Source organism: Chelonoidis abingdonii, chromosome 3, assembly GCF_003597395.2.
Source record: "Chelonoidis abingdonii isolate Lonesome George chromosome 3, CheloAbing_2.0, whole genome shotgun sequence".
NCBI classification, from domain to species: Eukaryota; Metazoa; Chordata; order Testudines; family Testudinidae; genus Chelonoidis; species Chelonoidis abingdonii.
The window spans coordinates 20,043,659-20,070,116 of NC_133771.1; positions in this window are offsets into that span (position 1 = coordinate 20,043,659).

Consider the following 26,458-nt stretch of genomic DNA (forward strand, 5'->3'; position numbering starts at 1 on the left):
TAACACTTGATGGGAAAAACCAAAGTTTCAGAAAAGATGTATATGGTTGACCTTTAGACCAGTCATCCACACAATCCTGGGCTCTACAGACCAAATAGTATATGTGATATTATCCTTTTATCATTTATTTATATTGCACCACAGTCATGAATGGAGCATTGCAAACATAAAATAATGGAAAGTCCTTTAAGTCTTAGGACCTGATTCTGCTAGGTGATGAGTGCTTCCTATAGATGTGAACTCACTCCATTTCCACTGAAAAACAGCTTAATTCACTACCTGATCTTGCTTCATTCATCCTCTATCTTGTGCACTCAATGAGACAAAGTGCCGTAGGGGGGGACAGAGGTGATCATATTGAAGACTGTATCACAATACAGATGCACAAGAGGTCTGAATTAAGGTTATTTAAGAAATCTTAAATCTTTGCAAATTTAATGCTCTTTTAATGTAGTTTTCATGCAAGTCGTACACAGAGAGAGAGAGAGAGAGAGAGAAATCAAAGTAATGAGTACTTTTGGCTGCTTGAAGTACGATGTCCTGGGTACCCTGGAGGCTATTTAAGGTGGCTGTACTTTGAATAATAAAACATATTACCTAGAGGCATATGATGGGATAAAGTGCTTCGTATCAGAGGTAATATGATAGAAGTTGTGCACTTGTTCGGACATGTAAGCAGTCAGAGATATGTGACATCATCTTCTCGGTTGTGTGCGATGATAATGACATTTTATTCAGGGGCAATGGTGAGAATAAACCATTTGCACCTGCAGATTCTGCACTCCTGCTTTACAGGGTCAGCTGCCTCCAAACCTGTGAATGCCAGTGGTTGCTGCCAGTGTCAGTGAGAGCTCATAAATACTTGTTACCAGAGGAATGACAGATAACCAAGAAAATGTGATTGCCCGGAAGGGCAGAAGTATGGTTGTATCAAAGAGGAGGTGCCACACAGTGACTGATAAGACTGGTTCACAAGGCAAAATGTTATGTTACAAGCAAAGACCATTGCCTGGTCCCATCCACCCTCCCTCCTTACAATCCACTCAACTTCCTCAGGGAAGTTTCCACACTGCAGACCCTTACACATCTCCCTCTCTCCCTCCACAGAAAGACACCTACCTTCACTGATCCTGCCATAGGTGTGCTCCATAACATCCATGGCCCACTCACTCAGCACTGGTGTTTGGTCTGCATGCCCTCTGATGCAGGCTGCCTGCTCTGACAGACACCCACATGTTTAGCATTAGGGGTGATTATTTAACCCTCTTTGCTCCCTCTTTGTGGAAAGCAGGCTGTATTGTTGCATGGCTGGGCACAGTTTAATACATAATGTGGTAAATGATCTGGGTTTTCTTTGTTGTTGTTTTGTTAATTGTGCCCAGTCAACCAACTATGCAGCCCACTATTGACATTAAAGGCTGTTGAAGTTGTCCTTGGCAAAATTCCCTCCTGCAGGAAGGGCTTGCTCCCTTCCATATGGAGTCCCAGCAGAAGGGATTCCCTTAGTGTAAAGGAGGAGGGTGTGGGGCCCAGAGTCACATGGGAACTCTCCTGTGTGCAGATAAGGAGAGTTATGTCAGTGATGTAGAAGTAGATGGGACAATCTGGGCCTATGTGATTGATCTGTGGAAGTGGAAAATGCCAATTTATGAGTGTATCTTAACACTCAGGCAGGAGAAAAAAAAGCCCTAAGATAGAAACAGAACACCGGTTCTGATGGTGTCGCTGGTGTATATATGTGGACACAGGACCTAACCAGGTCAGCCACACCATCACCGGTTCATTCACCTGCACGTCCACCAATGTAATATATGCCATCATATGCAAGCAAGGCCCCTCTGCTATGTACACCGGCCAAACTGGACAGTCTCTACGGAAAAGGATAAATGGACACAAATCAGATATTAGGAATGGCAATATACAAAAACTGTAAAGAGTCACTCAACCTCCCCTGCCACACTATAGCAGACTAAGGTGGCCTTCCTGCAGCAAAAAAACTTCAGGACAAGACTTCAAAGAGAGACGCTGAGCTTCAGTTCATCTGCAAATTTGACACGATCAGCTCAGGACTAAACAAAGACTGTGAATGGCTTGCCAATTAAGAGCCAAGTTTTCTCTCCCTGGTTTTCACACCTCAACTGTAGAACAGGGCCTCATCCCCTCGATTGAACTAACCTCGTTATCTAAGCTTGCTTGCTAGCAATATATAATACTGCCCTGGAAATTCCATACAGCGCTGACGAAGTGGGTATTCACCCACGAAAGCTCATGCTCCAAAACGTCTGCTAGTCTATAAGGTGCCACAGGATTCTCTGCTGCTTTTACAGATCCAGACTAACACGGCTACCCCTCTGATACTTAAGGTTATTGTAGGGGAGGTTGCAGTACTGATACCCTTACTTCTGTGCTGCTGCTGGCGATGGTGCTGCCTTCAGAGCTGGGCAGCTGGAGAGTGGTGGCTGCTGGCCAGGAGCCCAGCTTTGAAGGCAGAGCCACTAGCAGCAGCAGCAGCACAGAAATAAGAGTGGCTTGGTATGGTATTGCCACCCTTCTGTGCTGCTTCTGGTGGGGTGCTGCCTTCAGAACTGGGTGCCTGGCCAACAGCTGCTGCTCTCTGGCCACCCAGCTCTGAAGACAGTTCAGAAAGAAGGGTAGCAATATCATGACACTCTTCAAATAACCTTGCAATCCCAATCCCTTTTGGGTCAGGGTCTCCCAATTTGAGAAACAGTCTCCCCCATGAAATCTGTATAGTATAGGATAAAAGCACACATTAGACCAGATGTTACGGTCTGGGACACATTTTTCATGGCTGTGAATTTGGCAGGACCCTAAGTAGCACACTGCAGTCTTCCAGAAAGAGTATGCTGTGTTTTTTGTCTAACTTCTCTGTGTGCATGCCATGAACATTCATGAATTGCAGTGTACTACTTAGAGTCCTACCAAAATCTCAAGTCAATGGGAGCTGTAGGTAATCTCCTCCTTTGAAAGATAGCCCGCTTATTTTGGTGTTTAAATGTGGATTTAGGTGTCTATTGTTACGCATGCTTGAAAATGTTGCCCTTTCTCAGAATGGTCTGGGCTTAGTTTAAAACATGAGAAGGCTTTTGGGGGATTCTCTCTTTAATTTCTCCGAAGTATTGGTTTGGAAGCTGCAGGGATCTGTAGAACATTGCAGTGATGCTTGAGGGGACAGTTGCGTCTCTAACCTTGGTCACTACTCTTCTTTTCATTATGTAGAATTCCTTTAGGGTTTGTGGAATCCTTGTGTTGGAGCTCTCCTGCTCAGCCAAGCCTAGCTTTTCTTCTGGCACTATATTCTTCAGCAGCATAAATAGTAATGTGCTTGCAGAAAATTCACCATCTTTCATAGAGTATAGGAGTGCTTTGTCCCATTGGATTTCATTACCTTATCTGTCCCACTATTGATTTTGCATTTGCTGCAACTTTCTTTGAGCACTAATGTTTCATCCTATGCTTTCTTTGCAGTGAAGCTGGGCTAAGAACCTCGATTTTTATGTGCATTCTCTCTTTCCTCAAGGAAAGTTCTAACTGGGCCATCATTCTCATTGACGCATCCCTGGTGACTATGTTTGCTCAGCATCGGGGCTGCGTGCTACAGTATATCACATAATACTTCCGGTAAACCCAAAAGATTATCCATAGAAGTCAGAGGTCAGCTCTCTCATAATGGTGTTATAAAACTTTGGAATGTTAGGGTTCTTAATGACTTGGGGACAAATCCAGAATAGTGCTGAGTGATTCCTGCACAGTTCTAAGGGATCTCACCTTCTAGAGTTGAAGGACTTTGAACTTCGTGGTTGGCACTCAGCGCTTTTGCAGCATATGATTGTAAGTGCCTAGTAAATTTTGGCCCATTCTGCGCCTAGTTTAAAAGTATTGGGAGTGATGGTTCACAAGCTTTTCCACTCTGGGACCTACTTTTTCATACCAGAATCCCCCTAACATTGTCTGGGATCTACCTAGAAATTTCCAATCATTTAGCAATAACTACTGTGATGCCCTGGTTAAGAACCCTTCATATACAGGAGTCCATAGGTTAGTGTGGTAGATGGAAGCATAGAATATCAGGGTTGGAAGGGACCTTAGGAGGTCATCTAGTCCAACCCCCTGCTCAAAGCAGGACCAATCCCCACACAGATTTTTACCCCAGTTCCCTAAATGGCCCCCTCAAGGACTGAACTCACAATCCTGGGTTTAGCAGGCCAATGCTCAAACCACTGAGCTATCCCTCTATTTGAATATTTTAATATTCAATATTTTTTTTCTGACTGAAAATATACACAATGTCTTAAAATAAAGGATTATTTACTGTGTGTTGGCCAGCATCTAGCACAATGGGACCTTGATCCTGACTGAGGCCCATAGATGCTATTGTAATATTAACAATGAATAGTAATAGTAAATAGCTTTATTCATAAAATAAAAACCTGTAGGGTAATCTGACAATATTACAGTATCTAAGCCACTTTGGAAACTATGTGATTAATAGAGGAGTTAACCATCTCAGTAGTTTTTGCTGAACATGCTACAGAGTTGACGGACACCTCATTTGAATTCAGGAAAGAGATTCCTGAGATACATAATCTGAAATTTATATAAATGTTAATTTATAATTAGCCTACTGTTGCTCCATTTGTATGGAGTCAAAGGAATACTAATCTGGCAGTTAAAAAATAACTTGCGCCCCAGAGAAGAGATTTTTGATGATAAATATATATGCACTGCCTGTGCTTAGCTGATGTGTTTATCATGTATATATTTGGGTGGTAAAAACACCCATACCAATAATGCTTTAATGGAATATACTGTATATATTTTGTCATGAACTTAATTAGATTTAAAGGAGGACAATACACAAAGTCTATATAGTTGGTAAGTCTTAATCATTAGCATACTGCTATAATGAATTAAACTGTCAGAGATTGGGACAAGATAGGCAATGCTTGTGAGAAGCTTAATGAGTTATGTATTACATCAAATCTGGCCCAGTTGGCTATATTCCTTTGGATCCGTTCCTTTTTGGTACACTAAACCTATATTTCAAATATGTCCCTGCGGTAACTCAATTGTCTTCTGCAGTGTTATACCAGTGATGTTAGCCTCATTTATCTTAAAATTAATGTGACTTATATTTACTATTTTCCCATGCTAGTTTTTCTAGTTTTCTAGACTTTCTGAGTCTCTTCGAAGAGTTTGCATCTGGGGATTATTTTTTGACCAGAGAATACCAATGTTTTATTTAAATTCTAAACAAACACATCTTTTCAGCCCATATAAGCCCAAATCTCCAAGCTTCTGAGCATGTCCTTGAAGGCGCTGAGCACTCTCAGTTAAAGAATGGACATAATGGATCAGACCAATGGTCCATGTAGCCCAATATCCTGTCTTCCAACAGTGGCCAGTGCCAGATGGTTCAGGGGGAATGAACACAACAGGGCAATTTATTGTGTGATCCATCCCCTGTCATCCAGTGCCAAGTTCTATCAGTCACAGATTTAGGGACATCCAGAGCATAGGGTTGCATCCCTGACCATCTTGGCTAATAATGGACCTATCCTCCATGAACTTATCTAATTCTTTTTTGAACTCAATTATACTTCTGGCCTTCATACGCTCCCTTGGCAATGAGTTTCACAGGTTGACTGTACATTGTGTGGAGATGTACTTCCTTATGTTTGTTTTATACATTTAATTGCCCTGCCAATTTTGTGGCATGTTACGTAGGCCACCTCACTGCCACGACCATAGTTTGAAAAGCCATGGCCTGACATGAGTAATTGACGCATGGAGGGAGGCCTCAGTTTTTGGAAGATAGAATTAGGGAAGTCATTCAGTCAGGTTTATTGCTCTTTCGGCACAACTGTAGTGCCCTGGCTTCGTGGTTGCAGGTACATTAACATATGAGTGACCAGTGGCAAGGAGTGACTCACTCAGCAGTGGGAATTTTTGTTGTTTCCTCGGCCTTTGGTTCAGCCTCAGGTTTTCACCAGGCCCAGTGGTCTAGGTGCTCTCTATCTTACACTAATATCTCTTTTTTGAGATGGGGTGAGGAGAATTGCATGCTGTATTCAAGTATTCAGTTCCCAGTGGTTGCAATTAATGGAAAATAACAGAATTTAGCACATCACAGGAGGCACTTGGAAGGTTCTGGGCCTAGTCCTGGACCGGCTAAAGACAATGGAAGAACTCTTATTGACTTTTGGGTCTGCAAGCCTGGGTCCTATATGTTCACGGAGTCCCAGTGAATAATTCAGAGTACTAAGTGAAAAAGTCTAGATCCTCAACTACTGTTAGTTCATGTAGCTCAATTGTCTTGAATGCAATAGGTCTATGCTGATTTATACCAACTGAAGATCTGGCCCAGAGTTTAGAACTGAATTATTGTGCCCAATGTGCACAGGAGAAACCACTAGAAAGACAACCTTTGCTGACTGTGACCAAACAGATGCTATATATATTTCCTGTTTTAACTAGAGTGAAAAACGGCGGTCCTCTCAGATACTACTCTTTGGTACCTGCTGGGAAATACTGACTTTTTAGATGGGAGCTACTATATTTCCTTACTGTCTCAGAGTCATTGCTGAGCTTTAGGCTATTTAGTATATATCTTGTTCTCTAGATCTTATTTCATCCTTTGAAATATATGTTGAGCCTAGATTTTCTTTGGATGGCTTTTGGGGATAACAAAAGGAAACTGTAACACATTATGGCTTCTTTTTCTAAGCCCTATTGAGTGACATAAGTGTATGATGGTATGATTTTCCTGCTAAACCCCTACATGAAATCTAGGTAGGAATTTAGCCATCAGAACAATAATGTGATGGAATGCTTTGGAAGTACAATTGATAGACAGGGTTTGAGTGAACAGTTATAGGTAAAAATCAAATTTGGAGAATTGGATAAAGTGTACTGTGCACTTTAAAGCAGGTACACTGCCTATTTCCAAAAGGTATGTTCCTACTTCCATGTACATCCAAATCTCTCATTGAAGTCAGTGGTAGATTTTGATGTGCAAATAATGCAGGATTAGGTCCAAAATAGTGTCTGTTGACAGAATAATGTTCACAACAAGAATTTGTTTCCATTTACTCACTAAAGATGAATTTTGAGAATATAAGTGGGACTTAAGCGTTGCATAGACCTTGTCATAGCATTCTATAGAGGGGTGAATTTTATCCTCCCGATGAAATCCTGCTTATATACATAGCTCAACTAAGCAATGTGATCAGAGTTGTGTTAGTGCTGGTGAGTGCTGAAATCCTCATTCCTAATGTGTAGTCTTGGATGCACACCTAGTATAGAGTAATGGAAGTGAATTATCTCATAGTGTGCACGTATGGGCTAACCTGAAGTATGCTGTGAGTTATTATCTCCCCATTGCCTTTAAATACCTGTTAAGAGAACAAGGTGAGTTGGTTTGTTGCAATTTGTGCTAGTCCTATACTTCAGCTGTCTCCTTAATTAGTCCTCCTGTGTGGCTGAGACTCCTCACAGGGCATAATGCCACAGCTGAGCCCTAAAATTATAATATAGCAATTAACCTTGCACATTCCCGCATGAATGACTGGCATTACCTTGCAGAATGTAAGCATTTGAATTTGGCAGACAAGTGGCTATTGTTTTAATTAGTGAAGCTTGTGCTTTCCAGAAGGGATGGCCCATTCATCTTTGCAGCCCCTTGAGGTAGTCCAGCCCGGGTAGAGCACAGCAGTGGTGAGCAGTGAGAGAGAGAAAGAGAGAAGTGACTCAGCTCACTCATTTTTATGGGACTCCATTCTTAATTTCATCCTGTAGTCTAAGGATTCACAATCTTATGGAAAAAACTATTAAAGATGGAATTAATGTTTCAAAAGTGAGGCTTTTATTTATACATTTCAGGTCTTCATGGATGGCATGAATAGGTGCAGCCTTCTGGATATTCACTCTGAACGCTATAAGCCCCACAGGTCTCAGCACAGATAATTTATGGCTCTGTTTTTGTTGTTGAAAGCCGCATTTTCCTTTTTTCTCTAGCATATTGTGGTAAGCTATTTCAGACTCGCCCAATCTGATATTCAGTGTTACACTGGCATTGTTCACCCCTTGAGTAAATCTCCTCCCAATCCTTCAGCACAGTGGCAGTCAGCTTTCCACTGTGTGAGAGGCACTTCAGAACTGAGCAGAGATGCAGAAAGCCACTAAAGAATTAGGCACATTAAGAATTCATGAAGTCAAGCAACAAAGTTTACCATCCAGTCGCAGTTAATGCTTTTATCAAAAACAGATAAAGGGAGCTTCCAACATGACCATATTGTGTGGGGCTCAGTGATAGATCCTGGCGGTTGAAGCCTGTCACCAGATTCAGGAAATTTGCTTCTGTCAATGTCGCTGCCACCTACATTTGTCTCTGTCTGTGAGATTGTTTTGTCTTTGGGTCTTTATTTTAAATGGACTTTCTTCCTCAATGAAAAACAGACTCACTGGAATTAGGATATTGTGCACTATCTTACTAAAACTCAAGAAGATGGTTGAATGCCGGGCAATGAACCGTAAATTGTTCCACAACCACAAGCTGACTGTATCTGCTTCAGAGGAATATAGATCTGTCCCTTTTTCATTTGTCTTGATGACATTCAATAATTTTCTTGTTCTATCAGCTTCCTTGGGATTATGTGTGAAACTCTGTTTTATTGCATCTGTAAGAGGACAAGAAAGGGTGTGAGCTTGTGAATTCATTGTTAAACATAATACTGAGTTTCAAATGCTCCTCTCATTTGCATCTACAACTCTTGCATCCATACCTTCTTCTCTGCTGCTCAACCCATTTCCTTTATGCCACTCTTCTCTCAAAATCTGGATCCCTCCTAAACATTGTCTTCTACCAAACTGCCCACAAGAAGCAAGTTAATAATAAAATACGAAAGAAAGAAGTTGATAGAATTATACAAGCCTAAACTGAGAAACCATGTGCTCTTATTAATGTCTCTCATGTTCTAGTCCACACTTTCCAGTCATTGTTTCTACTACCTTCACCTTCAATAGATTACCTATTAAATGTAACTGTAAACTTGGATGCTATAAAAATAAAAACCAATCATCTGCTTAGAAGCAATATTGTAACACTTGATCACTCTGCTGTAGTTCATTTAAATGAAAATCCTCCCTTTTAAAATTAGATAGATAATTTGATGAGTAAAATTAAAAGTTCAAATTCTTAGCTACAGCAACAGGTTTGCATATACATGTACATGTTTGTGTGTATGTGCACTGAAGATATGCCACAGGTTCCCTTGCACCAATGCAAGTTCCTTTTAATTTTACAGCAGTCCATTGATATCCAGATGGGTTTCAAAATCCACGAGGTAAAACAAAGTACTCTTTCAATCCAACAGATACAGTTGGAGTTAGGTCCCTGAGCAGGCCAAGCTTTTTCATTAAGGCAGGCAGGCAGGCAGGCAGCCCAGCCAGCCAGTCAACCCACCCACCATCCCACAGAACTTCCAGCACTTTTTATCTTGTCTGCTGAGCCCTCACTGTGTGTGGACGGCTCCTGGCCCTTCTAGCTGCTGGAGGACCAATTCTTGTTGGTTCCACCAGCAGCTCATTCTGGGTGGACTCTCTGAGCAGCTCTTGGAGGTCTGCAATCACTCCTTACCCATCCCCAGCCAAAAAAGAATGACATCTTCTTAGGGCAGGATGGGCCAAGATGGCAGGGCCTCCAGCAGGGAGCATCAAAAGCCTGGTACATCCTGTCACAGGGCACCATCTAAACATCAGGTTTTTTTAGTGCAGCTGAGAGCAGAATTTGGTCAGTGAGTTTGATTTTTGTTCTCTCCTAAGCAGCACTGATGAATTTAGAAGTGAACTTCATCCAGCTTTCCTAACCAGAGACAATCATTTGCAGCACAAGGCAGTTTGCATAGAGGAAGAAGGTTAAATATAAGCCTTTACAGCATCAAAATGCCTGCTCTGTAGAGGGCCCTCAACCAAGATGAAGATTCATGCATAGGACAAAGTAAGCCACTAGTAGTAGGGGAAGAACTATAGGCAGAGTCAGGTTGACAAGTAAACTATATGCCCCATTTCCCTTGGAACCCAGTGAGGAATCTATAATGAAACTATATTAAATTTTATGCATTCCCTTTCTATATCATGGACCTCCAGCCCCACCTGAGCCTGTTAGAATGAGCTGTATCTGAACCATAATGATACAGAGTTAGAGGAGAACCCTAGGGCTGGGAGACAGTACAGAGGCATCTAGCATTCACAGGGATTGCTGGTGGGTCTGGACACGTCTCCCTTCCTCGCTGGGCAGCATCCTCATATCTCCTCCCTCACCCTGCAATAACAATTTATTTATGGAAAGATTTAATGTAATATCTATTTAAGTTATTCAATTTAAGGGTGGAAATCATACAAGAGGACCCTCACTATGTTTCCTGCTCCATGGGCTTTCTCACAGAGGGGAATGATCTGTGCCTACACAGCTCTCCAGGAAGCGGCAAGCAAATGCACAAGAGTTTGGGGATGAAGAGTGTAACACAATGTATATTTTAAAAAAATCAAATAATGAGATCTCAAAGTGTGCACACTCAGTGTATACATATGCATAAGCAATTTTCATAATTAAAGCCAGCCTACATTGGCATGTTATGGATCGTTCTGTACATGGATTCCTTTGGTAGCTTGTTCCATGTTCAAGCTTGGAGACCTCTTAAATTGGCAGGACACTCTGTCCACTTAATTCTAATTTGCTATAGAGCTGTAATCCATTGACAAACTTGTGAGACAAATCCCCCTCTGTGCTTACTCACTGAGATCTGAGTTGTTACAGCCCTTAACTATAGGATATTGGTTCTGTAGATACTTGTGTTTAGCTTTGGAGGTCCCAGGTTCAGTTCCCACTGTGTTGGTCAAGATAGCATCCATCACACATCTATCCTCTCTGCATCAAGAGGAGAATAAAGTTAAGCATGGGTTTGAGTTCTTTGCTGACTGAGACCTTTAAAGAATTGAGTCTTATTGGACCCAGATGCCATGCTGTGTATCTGTCTCTATTCAGATACACCATATAACAGGACTCACTTTACTTTGTCTACATTAAATGAAATGCAGACCTCTCTTAGCTGAAAAGTGGTTTCTCTGTAAGAGCCTGATCTTGTAAAGCATTGAGCATTTCCTGGGAGGTGATGACTGTTCTTGAACTCAGGTGCTCAGGATCTTTCAGGACTGGGTCCTAACATTGCACAGCAACAGTGCACAGGAGTAGTTTTAGAACAGGAAAAGATTAATTTTATTATTTACAAGATAGCTAATTTGTATTAGGTCCTATGGACTAAGTCCTTAATATGATATCCACTTATAACTGCAGTAGAAATGTAGATAATTTGGCCAGAATGTTAGGGATATACTCTTGTTACAAGGGCCATGACATCTTTAAACCTGCCTGAAGACAGCAATCCTCTGTAATAATTATTCACTTCATCACCATCCTAATATTGCTCACTAATGTAATATAAGAAGATTGGAATTTTGTAAAGTTTCACTTAACAGCTTGATTATATGATTACATGTTTCCTATATCTTATGTAAAAGGTGGCACCAGGACAGCCTGTCATAAACAGATAGCTAAGGGTTAATGTTTCTTTGACCTATAAAGGGTTAACAAAGGGAACCAAACACCTGACTAGAGGACCAATCAGGAAACAAGATTTTTCAAATCTCAAGGGAGGGAAGTTTTGGGTGTGTGTTCTTTGTCTCGTCTCTGTTGCTCTCTAGTCTCTGAGGGGATCACGCTATCTCCAGGCTTTCTAATCTTCTGTTTCCAAGTTGTAAGTACAAAGGTAGAAAGACAATAGGCTTATATTATTTTTTTTGTATTTACATGTGTGTAGTTTGCTGGAATGTTTTAAATTGTATTTCTTTTTGGATAAGGCTGTTTATTCATTTTTCTTTTAAGCCATTAACCCTGTATATTGTCACCTTGATACAGAGACCACTTTTATGTCTTTTTCTTTCTTTTTATATAAAGCTTTCTTTTTAAGACCTGTTTGATTTTTTTTCTCTGGTTAAGGCTAAGGAACGATGGGAGGGGGAAATCTCTTTGTGTTAGAGTTACTAAGCTTGAATTTGTATAGCCTCTGGGTGAGGGGGGAGAGACACTTGATCTCTCGGTGTTTGTGTTTCAAGGAATTGAAGCAGGGTAATCTCCTAGAGTACCCAGGGGGGGAAGATCTGGGAGGAGGTAAAGAGGGGGAAGGGAAGTGGGTTATTTCCCTTTGTTGTGAGACTCAGGGCATCTGAGTCTTGGGGTCCCCCAGGGAAGGTTTTGGGGAGACCAGAGTGAGCCAGGCACTGGAATTCCTGGCTAGTGGCAGCGCTATCAGATCTAAGCTGATAATTAAACTTGGAGGTTTCATGCTAGCATCTCATTTTCTGAACTCTAAGGTTCAGATCTGAGTAGGAAAGCTATGACACAGCCCTCCATTATAGCATGCGAGCAATGAGTCAATATTAGAGCTGATTGAAACATGGAAGTTTCATTCCATTGGAAACCCTGATGTTTTGACATTTGTTTTCAGCCTGAATCAGAACAAAAAGTCAAAATGTCAAAACTTTTCACACACTGAAAAGTCCTCATAGTTTTTGTTTCAGAAAGGTTTAAAAGTTTCATGTCAACATTTTGGATCAAAACAAAAGTTTTGACATTCCTTTGAAATGAAACATTTTGGTTTGTTTACCCAAAATGAAAGGTTCATTTCTAGTGGGCATTAATCTCTGTGTCTGACTGCACTGTTGTAGTATGTCAGAGGAACAGTAGTTCTGGGCGCCTCATACTCCCATTCTCCCCAGGGGCCCAGCTCCCCTGCTGGACAATATTTCCCAGAATGCACTAGGGTCTCTGCTGGTACTTGTATTGGTTTCCATAACTCGCTAACTTATGTTGGCTACAACAGACTCCAGCTCTGTCCTTTCCAGCCCCAGTCATTTTGACGTGCCTTTGGCTGGGGACCAGGAGATACTAGCACAAAGATAGCTACATTGGCCTTATGCCAGACTAGGAGCCCTCTCCCTGGGGAAATAATCATCTGTCCTTTTAGGGTGATTTAAGATGCCTTTGCACTAATGGATCTTTTCAGGGTTCAAACCATCAGCTCTGTTGGTAAAATGTAGAAACAGTTGACCAGATCCTTCAATATTCTTCAGTATTTACTGATTCACCATAATTTCCCCCCTTCCAAAGGTTTTTATACCAAAAAACAAATCATGAATTGTACCTGAAATAGACTGGCTAGGCATGATTAACCTGTGTCTTGTAAGAAGGGAAAGTACTGTAAGTTTTGGGTTGTTTTCAGAGCACAGACAGCACACTATGAGATAACTTTGAGCTGGCAGGGAATTTGGGGATATTGGCATACACATAAATCCACTGAGCATCCCATTCTGCGTCTGGGATTCCCATGACTAGAACTGCCAGAACACAGAGTTTTTGAAACTGGAGCAGGAAAACAAACTAAAAATTGACATGTTGCCAGCTGCTGAGTTTATTCAGTGTGGAATTGGCACTAGAAAACAGGGTCCTTCAGGTCATGTCTATCATTCACCTGCCTGAAGGAAATAATCCTTAGTAAAAACTATCTCAAACTTTCTTTTTATGAACACTGCACTGATACTGTTGTCAACAAATGATATATATTTGTTGTGATATATATATATATAGTGATACTATATATGCTGTTGGATATAATTTCTAATATCAAGAGATTGTAATTGTGTTAATGTATCTATTAACAGAGTGCTTACAGTATGCCATTTGCATATACAACTGATCAGATCTAAATAAAAAAAGTTCTGGTTGACACCTTGATTCACTGCTGTATTACTCATTTTTATTAGAGAGACAAGGTAGTTGAGGTAATATCTTGTATTGGACCAACGTCTATTGATGGAAGGGACCAGTTTTCGACCTTCAGAGAACTTCTTCGGATCTGGACAATGTGCCCAGTGGTCTAATCTAAATCCAAGGTAGGAGAGATCGTTAAGCGCAAGGGGCTCACCCATGCTGTAGGAGACCACTTAAAATGAAGTTGGCAATTAAGGGTTAGCAGGCAGTAGGGGGTGTTACAAATTATTGTAATGAGCCATAAACCCTATATTCCTGTTATGTCTGTGTTTTTTAGTAATCCAGCAGAGTGATGAATTTAAGTTCCCAGGCTTATCTTTTGAATTTTTTTGTGCAAGTTTCCTTTAAGGACAAGGACTGTGAGGTCAGACATGGAGTGATCACTTTGTGAAAAGTGTACACCCAGCAGTGTTGTGATTGTCTGGTTTCACCCACATAGTTGTCATTGGGAACTTTGATGCACTGGATGAGGTACACCACCTGTTATAGGTATGTGTAGGACCCAGGTGATCTTGAAAAGTGTGTTGTGGGCAGTATTGCTCATCCTAGCTGCTCTGAGCAGGTGTGTCCTGGTCTGTGGGGCCCTTGCTTCTGATGATGATCTTGGTGAGACAGGGGAATTGTCTGAAGGCCAGAAATAAGGGGTTGGGAAATATTTCTTTCAGGATGCAGTCCCTATCAAATCTGAGTTGTAACTGTTAGGTGATTAGTGAAGGTGGTTTTAAGTGTGTTTAGGTGTGTATCCCAGACAAACAGCATGCAACTCTTTATGTTAAGAGTGCTGTATGTGTGTGTCAATATAAGATAAGATGTTGGCTGTGAAACATCACCTATTGATTTCAACAGCTACACCTAACATATATTTATGATTTTCAGTTCAAATCAATAAAACCTCCCCAAAACAACTAGCAAGGGGGTATTTATAGACACACCTGGACAACACATGACATTTACTATTTGTGGAGTACTAAAAATTGTTTGCAGAAGAGGCTGGCAGGCAGTGCCTCTCACTGGAGTTGATTCAAAGCAGCCCAAATCTTCCAAAGGGACAGGGTTTTTTTTTTTAATATAAATCAAGGTGGCTAATGTTTCAAGCACCCACACAAATACTTTGTATGCTTTAAAAGTGATTCTGAGTATTTATCTTAAAGTAAACACCAAAAAAATGGAAAGACATAGAGAAGAGACCAATTACACTAGCTAATGCTGCAGGTGCTCAGCACTTTTGAAATTGGGTCCATTCCTTTAGATACCTAAATAAGGATTTGGTGCTTAAGTTTAGGCACCAGAGTTTGAATTTTCTGTCCACTAATGATATGCTTTGGACCAAACTATTTCACAGCCCTCCTCCATTTTTTATATAGGGCCAGTTCTGGGCCTTTATGAAGTCATGGGGGCCTCAATTAGTCAATAAACAAACATTTTTTATGGAATTAAATATTGATTTATATTTCTAACAAAAAATCATCTATCCGAGGCTCTAGGTTCATGAAAATTCACACCATAAACAAATATACTGATCAGTTCCAGTTAGCCCAATATCAGTAATGAATGTTCCTCACCCCATTCCCTTGGAGCAAACAAGCATTTAATATAGCGTACAGAAGGTCACCAAACTCTACTGCGTCAGTGGGTGCCATCTTTTCTTAAAGTCTTGATCAGGCTTTCTTGATCAATTACTGTATATTAGCAACTATTCCAGTCTGAGTTTCATTTATGTCTCTCTTCACTCCGTGAGACTAGCTTCTCCTTTGCAGTTTATGACGTCACTGGAATATTTCTGAAAGTTCCTCGTTGTTACAGTGGTATGCTCAGAAGCGCTATAGCTAAGACTAAATTTATTTTTCTATGTATATTTCTTAAAATTTCTGTTCCAATTCTAGTAATGGTGAAAGATATTGCCTGAATGCAGTTCAACAAAATACCATCCACAGGATGGTGAAAAGATATTGCCTGAATGCAGTTGAACAAAATACCATCCACAGGATGGTTCGTGTAAGGGGATGGATCACTTGATGATTACGTGTTCTGTTCATTCCTTCTGAAGCACCTGGCATTGGCCACTGTGGAAGCAGAGCTGTAACAAGGAATTTTTGCGCCTGAGGCAAGGGCTGGCTTCAGGCTCTTCGGCAGCAATTCGACGACGGGTCCCTGAGTCCCTGTCAGAGGGAAGGACCTGTCGCCAAATTGCCGCCGGCTCTTCATGCATTCTTCGATGGCAATTCAGCGGTGGGTCCCTGAGTCCCTCACGGCAGCAATTTGGCGGCAGGTCCTTCCCTCCGAGAGGGACTCAGGGACCCGCCGCCGAATTGCCGCCAAAGAAGTGGCAGTGTTAGAGCTGCCGCCGAAGCGCCGCTGGTCGTGGTAGAGCTGTGCCTGTCCACTTTGCATGCCTGAGGCAAGTGCCTCACTCGCCTCGCCCTTGTTACGGCACTGGTGGGAATACAAGATACTGGGCTGGAGGCACCTTTGCTCTGACCCAGTATGGCCGTTCTTATATTCTTATGTACTGGCAACGGGCCACAGAAATATGCAGACATTAAGGACCCCAGAGACTTCTTAAAGTGAAAAAAGAATGTGCATGTTAGCAAACTGCTAAAGTCAGAAAACCTACAGAGTGTTGTACTTGTTTTTGATGTGAAAAAGCACTAAACATTCTCAGTGTAAATTCTTTCTCTGTGGTTTATGATAGTGGATTGGGACCTGTTCCCACTGAAATCACTGGGAGTTCTGTCATTGACTTCAACTGGAGTAATAGGACCAGTCTAAGGGTCTGTTGTAGGTCAATAAAGAATAGTTTAGTTAAGTGCATGAGAGGATTTTTACAAAGTAGCAAAGCATAAAGCACATGCAGATTGGAAGCGGAGAATATATAAAACAAGCATTTCTAGACTTTGCTCTTTGCAGACTACCATTTTTCTATATCTGTCAACTATTCTTTCCATTTTTCTACTTCTATGGCTATAACATTAACTGTCCATAGCAGAGCATCAGTATTCATTTCTTATGTACCTTAATTAATCACCTTTTTGCTTCCTACTAATGGTTCTCATGTATTTAATTCTGAAATGTTTAATCCTTTTTATGAGCCTTCAGGGATATTTGATTTTCCATATCAGCAGACCAGTTTCTGAGTTTTACTCATGTCAGTATTTTTCCAACTATGGCAGTTGTCACTGCTACAATTACTACTTGATATTATATATCTATATATCCAAATAATTAGTTTTAGTTATTTCTTTCTCAAATTTATGCAGCTGCTTTTCTGCTTCATTGTTTCTTCACAGTTATCCAGAGGATTGGATTTTAAGCTGTCTCTGGGTTTCAGTATTATTGAATTCCATGCCTGTCTTTTTTCTTAAGTGAACATCAATGTCCCAGATACACAGACAACCTGTTTCTAATTTTTTTCTTTTTTTTTTTTTACAGCCTTGATAACTGTCTCCATTTTATTGTTTGGGAGGGTTGATTGTTTTCCATTACTTCAGCTACTAAATGTCATATCTTAGGCCTCAAAACAGCTTTTACAGGCCTAAAACCTTTTGTTTTATTTTGTGTATCTTCTTTGGCATCATTACTTTTACTGCTATCTATATAGCGCCATAGAGATGCACAGTACTTTGAACATGGGAAATTTAAGTCATCACCTTGGAGAGCTTGCAGCCTAAAGGCAACAAAAAAGGACAGAAGATAAAATGTGACAAGTGGATATTTTAGTTGGTAGGCAGCGACACTGACATCTGAGAAATCAGGCTCAATTTGAATTAATTTTGGATAGATGCCCCTGAAATCCATGTGCTTTTCTGCAGCTTATTTGAACTCCCCAGATATCTTGAACTGATGACATAAGATGGGACTTTCATGAGAGAGTTCCATTATTCTCTGTTAGGTTGAAAACACTGAAAGAACAAGATGTAAAGAAACTCAGCAAAGATCATCCCTATTGATGAGACTGACATCCTGTTTCCATTAACTAATTTCTTAATCTCTCTGATGTGTCAGCCAGCAAAGATGCCAATCATAATTATTGAGGTTTTGACATAGGAACACAGAGTATATATAGGAATGGCCGTACTGAATCAGACCTGAGGACCAGCTAGTTCAGTATCCTGTCTCCAATAGTGGACAATACCAGCTTCTGCAGAAGAAAGTGTGAGAAAACACTGCAGTAGGGGATGTTGATTTTGGTTACAGGATAACCAGCTGGCAGAGAAAGTTTCTAACATTAGGATATTAAAGGGAGGTTGGTTTATGCTGACAAATGAAGGTCTATTATCCCTTCCAAAACTATGCAGTCTTATTTTTAAATATTTACTGTTATAACTCTGCATATTCTTATTATCCATATAAATATCTAATCCTTTTTTAGAATCTTGTTAAGCTCTTGGCCTCAGTGGTATTTTGTGGCAATAAATTCCACAGGCTATTTTGCGTCCCCTGCTGGAAATTGAACTGAAAGCATAAGCTGAGTCCAAAAAAAGCCACCGAATATCCATCACATGATAATCCTTCTGAGTGAAATTTTTGTTCTAATAGTGTTCTGATAAAATTTGGCCCTTTTTAATATCAATATTTTCATGGAAATATTTAGATTTTCTTGAAAATTTCTGTTTTTTAATTTCAAAAATAAGTTTCATTATTTATTGTTGTGTATCATTTTTTCAGTTTTTTGCAGGTTAAATTTTGTTAGGCAACGTAGTCACATGGTGGGATTCTTCCAAATGAAAATGCTTTATTTTAGAAAATTATGATTCTAAAAAAGAAACTAGCAAAATTGAGAAAAATATTAGGTGAAAATTTGGTAAAATGACAAATCAGTTTATTTTGAAAACTAGACAAAACTCTTGTGGATTTTTTGTGTTATATTTTTTAACCAACTCTACACTGTAACAACTTTAAACCTTTCAACTCTTTCATCCTATTAGACGAGATCATGAGACATCATGGCCTCAAATGCCACCTCTCTGAATGCACGCAATGCTACATATCATTCACATTAAATGCGTACAGAGCTAGCTCTGTGTCTACATGAAAAGCAACTAGTTGAAATAAACTAAGACAAAAGTGATGCTAGTCAGGAGATGAGAATATAGCAAAGGACTTACAAAATTCACAGTATTACCCTCAGTCAAGGGGCTCTGCTCTCTGATATCAAGAGAGTTCTCAGCCTTGTAGTCCCCCATTGCTGTGCTGGACTCCCAGATATTTGCTTTAATGTATGACTGGCCAAGAGGCTTCACCATGGCTACACTGAATAGTGGTGTCCTCTAGGGATACAAGAAAAGGATGACAGACTGAAAACTCCAGCAGGATCAAAATGTGGCAGTCCACCTGCTAAGCAACAAAGGATGACATGAACATGTCATATTAGTGCTTTGAACTCTACAGTGGCTTCATACTGATTTGTGAATTAAATTCAAGATTCCAGTCCTAACCTCTTAAGCCTTTAAGAGGCTCTATTATCTGAACTACAATTTGCACACTGCAGCATATTAAAAACAATCAGGAATTAATTCTGTTTCACTATAAATGCAGCAGAGATGGACATAAACCACAATATTCATAGCCATATCTAAATGTTGAGGAATTTCAGAGCTGGGGTCAGCAGCAAAGTTTGGATGGAAATTTAATTGTCCACACAGTTTGGGAGTGTGTGGATGTAGGGTTTCCAATTTGAGACTCATCTAAAAAACTGGACATTCACTATATTAGAATTCGGAATAAGTGGGCTCCACTACATTTTAAATAGAGCATAGTTTTAATAATGTATGTGAAATAATAATGTACATTTTTCTGTATCAATCATACTTTCTATTTATTTTATCAGTCATAGACATAAAAAATTCCTTTAATCACTACTGATCATTCTGACTAAGAGAGAACAAAATCAAGTATGAGAATTTTCCAACTAGCTTACTTATATAGATGTACGTATTATACAAAATATATCATATATATATACTAATTTTTATTGTATTATATTTAAAGTAGGGCTATCAAGCAATTAAAAAAATTAATCGCAATTAATTGCACTGTTCAACAATAATAGAATACTATTTATTTAAATATTTTAGGATGTTTTCTACATTTTCAAATATATTGATTTCAATTACAACACACAACATGAAGTGTACAGTCCTCACTTTTTGTTTATTTTTTAGGACACGTATTTGCTCTGTAAAACGAAAATTATATTTTTCAATTCACCTAATTCAAGTACTATAGTGCAATCTCTTTATCATGAAAGTTTAACTTAAAAATGTCAAATTTTAGGGCCCTCAAGACCACTCAGTCCTACTTCTTGTTCAGCCAATTGCTCAGACAAACAGGTTTGTTTATATTTGCAGGAGACAATGCTGCCCGCTTCTTGTTTACAATGTCACCTGTCACCTGTCATGGGCATTCTCATGGCACTGTTGTAACTGGTGTTGCAAGATATTTATGTGCCAGATGTGCTAAAGATTCATATATCCCTTCATGCTTCAACCACCATTCCAGGAGACATGTCCATGATGATGAAGTGTTCTGATTGATAACAATCCAAAGCAGTGCAGACTGACACATGTTCATTTTCATTATCTGAATCAGATGCCACTAGCAGACAGTTGATTTTCTTTTTTGAGGGTTCAGGTTCTGCAGTTTCTTCATTGGAGTGTTGCTCTTTGATGACTTCTGAAATCATGTTCCACACCTCGTCCCTCTCAGATTTTGGACGGCACTCAGATTCTTAAACCTTGGGTCGAATACTGTAGCTATCTTTAGAAATCTTGCATTGGTACCTTTTTGAATTTTGTCATATCTGTAGTGAAAGTTTTCTTAAAATGAACAACATGTGCTGGATCATCATCCGAGACTGCTATAACATGAAATATAGGGCAGAAAGCAAGTAAAATAGAGCAGGGGACATATAATTCTCCCCAAGGAGTTCAGTCACAAATGTAATTAACGCATTATTTTTTTAACAAACATCATCAATGTGGAAGCATGTCCTCTGGAATGGGGGCCGAAGCATAAAGGGGCATACCAATGTTCTCAGTGGTGGCAGATGACTGAACAAGGAGCAATGGTCTCAAGTAGCAGTGGGGGAGGTCTAGGTGGGATATAAAGAAAAACTATTTCACTACGAGGGTAGTGAAGCACTGGAATAGGTTACTTAGGGAGGTGGTGGAATCTCCATCCTTAGAGGTTTTTAAGGCCTGACTTGACAAAGCCCTGGCTGGGATGATTTAGTAGGTGTTGATCCTGCTTTGAGGAGGGCGTTGGACTACATGACCTCCTGAAGTCTCTTCCAACCCTGATATTCTATGGTTCTATGATTCTATGAATACTGGCTCTAAAGTTCCATTCAAATGCCTATTCTCATTTTCTGGTGACATTGTAAATAAGAAGAGGGCAGCATTATCTTCTGTAAATGTAAACAAACTTGTCTGTCTGAGCGACTGGCTGAACAAGAAGTAGGACTGAGTGGATTTGTAGGCTCTGAAGTTTTACGCTGTTTTGGTTTTGAGTGCAGTTATATAACAAAAAAAATCTACATTGTAAATTGTGCTTTCACGACAAAAAGATTACGTTATAGTACCTGTATGAGGTGAATTGAAAAATGCTATTTCTTTTTAAAATCATTTTTACAGTTCAAATATTTGTAATAAAAATAATATACACTTTGATTTTAATTACAACATCTAATACAATATATATGAAAATGTAGAAAAATATCCAAAATATTTGATACATTTCAATTGGTATTCTATTGATTAACAGTGCAATTAAAACTGTGATTAATATTTTTAATCATGATTAATTTTTTTCAGTTATTTGCATGAATTAACTGTGATTAATCAACAGCCCTAATTTAAAGCAATGACAATAAAAAATAATCATTCTGATTGTGGTGCTGATGTAGCTGTGCTGGAGCCAGGATCTGACAAAGACACGTGGGTGAGGTAATATCTCTTAGTGGACTAATTTCTGTTGGTGAGACAGACAAGCTTTTGGGTTTCACAGAGCTCTTCTTCAGGTCAGCTCTGTTAAGCTTGAAACCTTGTCTCTTCAACCAACAAATATTAGTCAAAGGTACGGATAACTCAGTGGTTTGAGCATTAGTGGCTAAACCCAGGGTTGTAAATTCAATCCCTAAGGGGGCCACTTAGGGATCTGGGGCAAAAATTGGTCCTGCTAGTGAAGGCAAGGGGCTGGACTCAATGACCTTTCAAAGTTCCTTCCAGTTCTAAGAAATGGGTCTATTTCCAATTATAATATAAAGTGAAAGATATTAGCTCACCCATCTTGTCTTTCTTAATCATTCTAATGAAAGATGTCCCTCAATATATTGCTTCAAAACTGTATTCATGAAAACAATGCCCAGGAGATTGTTAAAAAACTATTGTAGTTATACATATTCAAGAACCATACATATTCAGTTTGGCTTAAAACCTGTATAACATGCTGATCTTCTCTAGATTTAACTTTACTGTTCATACGCCCAAATATTACCTTCATGTTTGATACTAATAGACAATGGATTTTTCTAGTGCAGCATTATTCATTATAAAACACAATTATGTAAAGGGCACTGTAGAAAAATTCAATATTTATAAGGTAACAGTACATAGCTATAGTTTACTGGAGGGAACACATTTCCCCCTAGTTTGACAGAAATGTTTTGAGAGATTGTGAAAATGTGCAAAAGAATGAATGTATTGCAAAAAGGAGAAGATGACCTTGAAGGTGACATTACTACTTATCAGTACTTACTGGTACACAGGGAATTCTATCCAGAAGGATCCCACAGTGCTTTACTGACTTTACAGACTAAGGCCCAGATTTTTAAAGGTATTTAGGTATCTAAACTTCCGTGGGGTTTTCAAAATCACCTAACTCCTACTGATTTCAATATGATTTAGATGTCTAGGCATTTCTGAAAACCCCACCAACTGCCTATCTGGAAATCTGGTGCTAAGTTCCTGGTCCTGCAAGCACTTATTCACATGATAGTCCCTGGCACTACTCCCACATGTAAAGTTACTCATCTGCATAAATATTTGTGGGGTCAGACCCTCCTACAAGCCTTGATTCTGATCTAAGTAAGACAATGAGAGGTTTGCCATTGACATCAATGGGTGTGGGATTGGGCCCATAGTCCATGGGTGATGAAGCAGGTGACATCCTGTATGCATTACTCTTTTAACTGATGACCAGGAAGAGAATATGAAGTGATGAACAAAAGCACTGGGGTGCATTTTGTTAGCAAACATGATGTGAGCTGCGAGATTTAGCAAAAAGTGAGCTGAGACTTCAGAAGGCTCCATAAGAGATGTTTAGAGATGGCTCGGTTGTGCCTGTCTCTTATTTGGCCAAGTGGAGGCTCCTTGAAATGAATGTAGTCTCCTTCCCAACACCTTTGCTCAGCCTACCCAGATCTTACATGGTGCCTATTGCCTGATCTCCAGATGCTACTCCCTTTGCAATCATGTGGGTATGGAGGTGGTTAAGATGGCTGGTCTTGGTTCTGTCACTCCTACTTGCAGGCCAGGCACAAGCGAGAAAGTAACCTGCACAAAGAGTTATACTGTTACTTCTCCATAGCAACAAGGGGGATCAGGGAAGGAATTTTGAATACCCTTTCAGTTCCTTTCCAGCACAGAATGTTGGGAATCAGGATTTCTGAGTTCTCTTCAGAGATCTAAAGTGGAGTGTGGCCTAATGGTTAATGATCGCAGGTAGCCAAGTGTACAGAACTGACTCATTCAATCTGAAGGGTTGTGTGCTTAAGTGGATAAGAGTTGGGTCTGTTATAGCGGAGAGAATATTCGATTCCTAGCTCTGCCAGAAGTCACGTTGTGCAACTTCTCAAGTGCCCCATATGCAATTGGTGGGGGTGAGAAGGAATGATACTTGCTGGTTTCCCTAGGCAGGGATATGAGACCTTCTACAGTAAATAGATAGAACTATTAACATCAGTCATTGGAACGTCTCCTCTTAATATTTCTTCTTCACTCAGTTTAGACACTGAATCTAGATTGGGCAGTTTAATTTTCTGGGATTTATATACAATAGTGCATGGTCTTTGTGCTTGGATTTCCAATACAGCAGGAAGGAGTCAAGATTATTTTTTATTATTTTTAATGTAATTTGAATATTTGCAAGAGAACATTTTTATTCATATTGGATTTTGGAAAAGTTTTTTTTTTCTTGTTTAAATTAAAGTTAAATTTTTGGTCTAAACTACTGTATTTGATATTTTCTTTTTGGCTTAAAACAGTGTTTCTCAGACTGGGGTCACTGCTTGTGTAGGGAAAGCCCCTGGCAGGCCGGGCCAGTTTGTTTACCTGCCCCGTCTGTAGGTCCAGCTGATCATGGCTCCCACTGACCACGTTTCACCGCTGCAGGCCAATGGGAGCTGCTGGAAGTGGTGGCCAGTACCTCCCTCGGCCCGCGCCGCTTCCAGCAGCTCCCATTGGCCTGGAGCAGCAAACCTCGGCCAGTGGGAGCCGTGATCGTCCGGACCCCAGTTTGAGAAACACTGACTTAAAAGGATATTTTTGCCAGGCCAAACAAATCACTCACGTCTGTAGTCTAGTCAATTATGGCAAGAACTGCCAGAGTGTTCCACTTTTGAAGAATTAACTTTTTTGGCTACCATAGTTCTCATAAGTAACAAATTACCTAGCAAGTAGCTTGAAAGATCACATGGGAAAGTGACACTTAGCACTATTTATGATTTCTTCCCTGGAAAGAATTGATTTTATTTCATTCCCTTGCCATATGTAGTGGAAACTGAACTGAACACCATATGTTCCAGGTTCAGCATTCTCCTACAACTCTTGTTATTATCTTTAATTCTACCAACAGCTGCTCTCACTGGAGTCTGATACCCCCTGAAGATTAATTTCTGATAGATTAGCTGTAGTGCTAGATCAATTGCAGATTTTTAAAAAAAACTCTTAGCAATGTTATTCCATTGTGAGTCTTTGATGGGAGTGTTAAAATCACTATCTTGAACTGTAAACTCTTCAGGGCAGGAATCTTGCCTTCTTATGTTTTAACTGTGCCTAGCACAGTGCTGATGGAGATTTGGACACTACTTCAACAGAAATAGTAAAATTATAATAATTGTTCTAGAGCCTTGTTAATAACTGATTATCCTACTGTAAACATTATATACAAAACACTACTTTAAAAGAACATATTATGGTTGCAAAGTCAAACATGCAAGTTAGAAAATGCAGAATTAAGCTTGCCCATGCAACCCCAATTTGCCCCCCACTAAAATACATTAGTTTAATTACATGATCACATGCTATTTTTTTATATACAGGATCTTTGCCTCATTTAATACACAGGATGGACACTGGTTAGACTAGTGAATAAGCAGCTATTAAATGTTTCAATTTAAATGTATCCTCATCATCCAATGTATGGCCCCATGACTTATTTACTGCACACTAGTCAAACCCTGCTCCAGATAAAGAATTATTAATTTCCATTTGGGCTTTTCTATGGCGCTTATGCCTATAGCATCTCAGTGATTCACAGTCATAAATTATGTTATCTTTCAACACTCCTGTCAAGTAAGGTAGCATTTTATAGATGGGAAACTGAGGTGCCGAGATTATGATCAAAAGTGAACAATAATTTTGAGTGCCCAATTTGAGATGCTTATGGCATTATTTGGACAACATACCATTTTATAGCATGTTAACTGTTTGGAGCACAGCTCCCACTGACTTGCAGTTGTGAATGTTCAGCTCTTCTGCAAATTAGGGTCCAAGTGTCTGAAGTTGAGGACATGACCCAGGACATGAGGAACACTCAGGTAGTGGCCATGTGTGACAAATTTGGTTTACATGACTTCCCCAGCATCAAAGAGGAACTCTGTGACAGAGACAGGGATAAATCCAATTCTCCAGAGCGGCTTTCAACTACCTAAACCATAAGACACTCCTTTCTCTTTCTGCAATCCCCTGCCTCATACACTGCACTTCTTCCAGCTTGTGCAACAAATAAGCAGGGGTCACTACACAACTCTGAATCATGCCTAGAGCAGGTTCACCTTTTGCATCACTCCTATGGAAAAACATAGATCATGGAATTAAAGACTGTAACATAATGCATACACACAAGGTGTCTGAATTAATGTTGCACAGGCAACCTTAACTCTGACATTTCTTAATCCTTGAGTGCTTGGACTGGTTAAAAGTTAGGAAACAAAGTGTAGAAATAAATGGTCAGTTTTCAGAATGGAGAGAGATAAATCTTATTAATCTCTTCTCATACAGAAACTGTTCCATACCCCTGATCATTTTTGTTGCTCTTTTTCTGAACCGTTTCCAATTCCATATATCTTTTTATAGATGGGGCGACCACATCTGCACACAGTATTCAAGACATGGGCGTACCATGGATTTATAGAGAGGCATATGATATTTTCTGTCTTATATCTTATCCCTTTCTTAATGATTCCAACATTCTGTTCACTTTTTTGACTTGCGTGCACATTGAGGGATGTTTTCAGAGACTATCCAAAATGACTCCAAGATCTCTTTCTTGAGT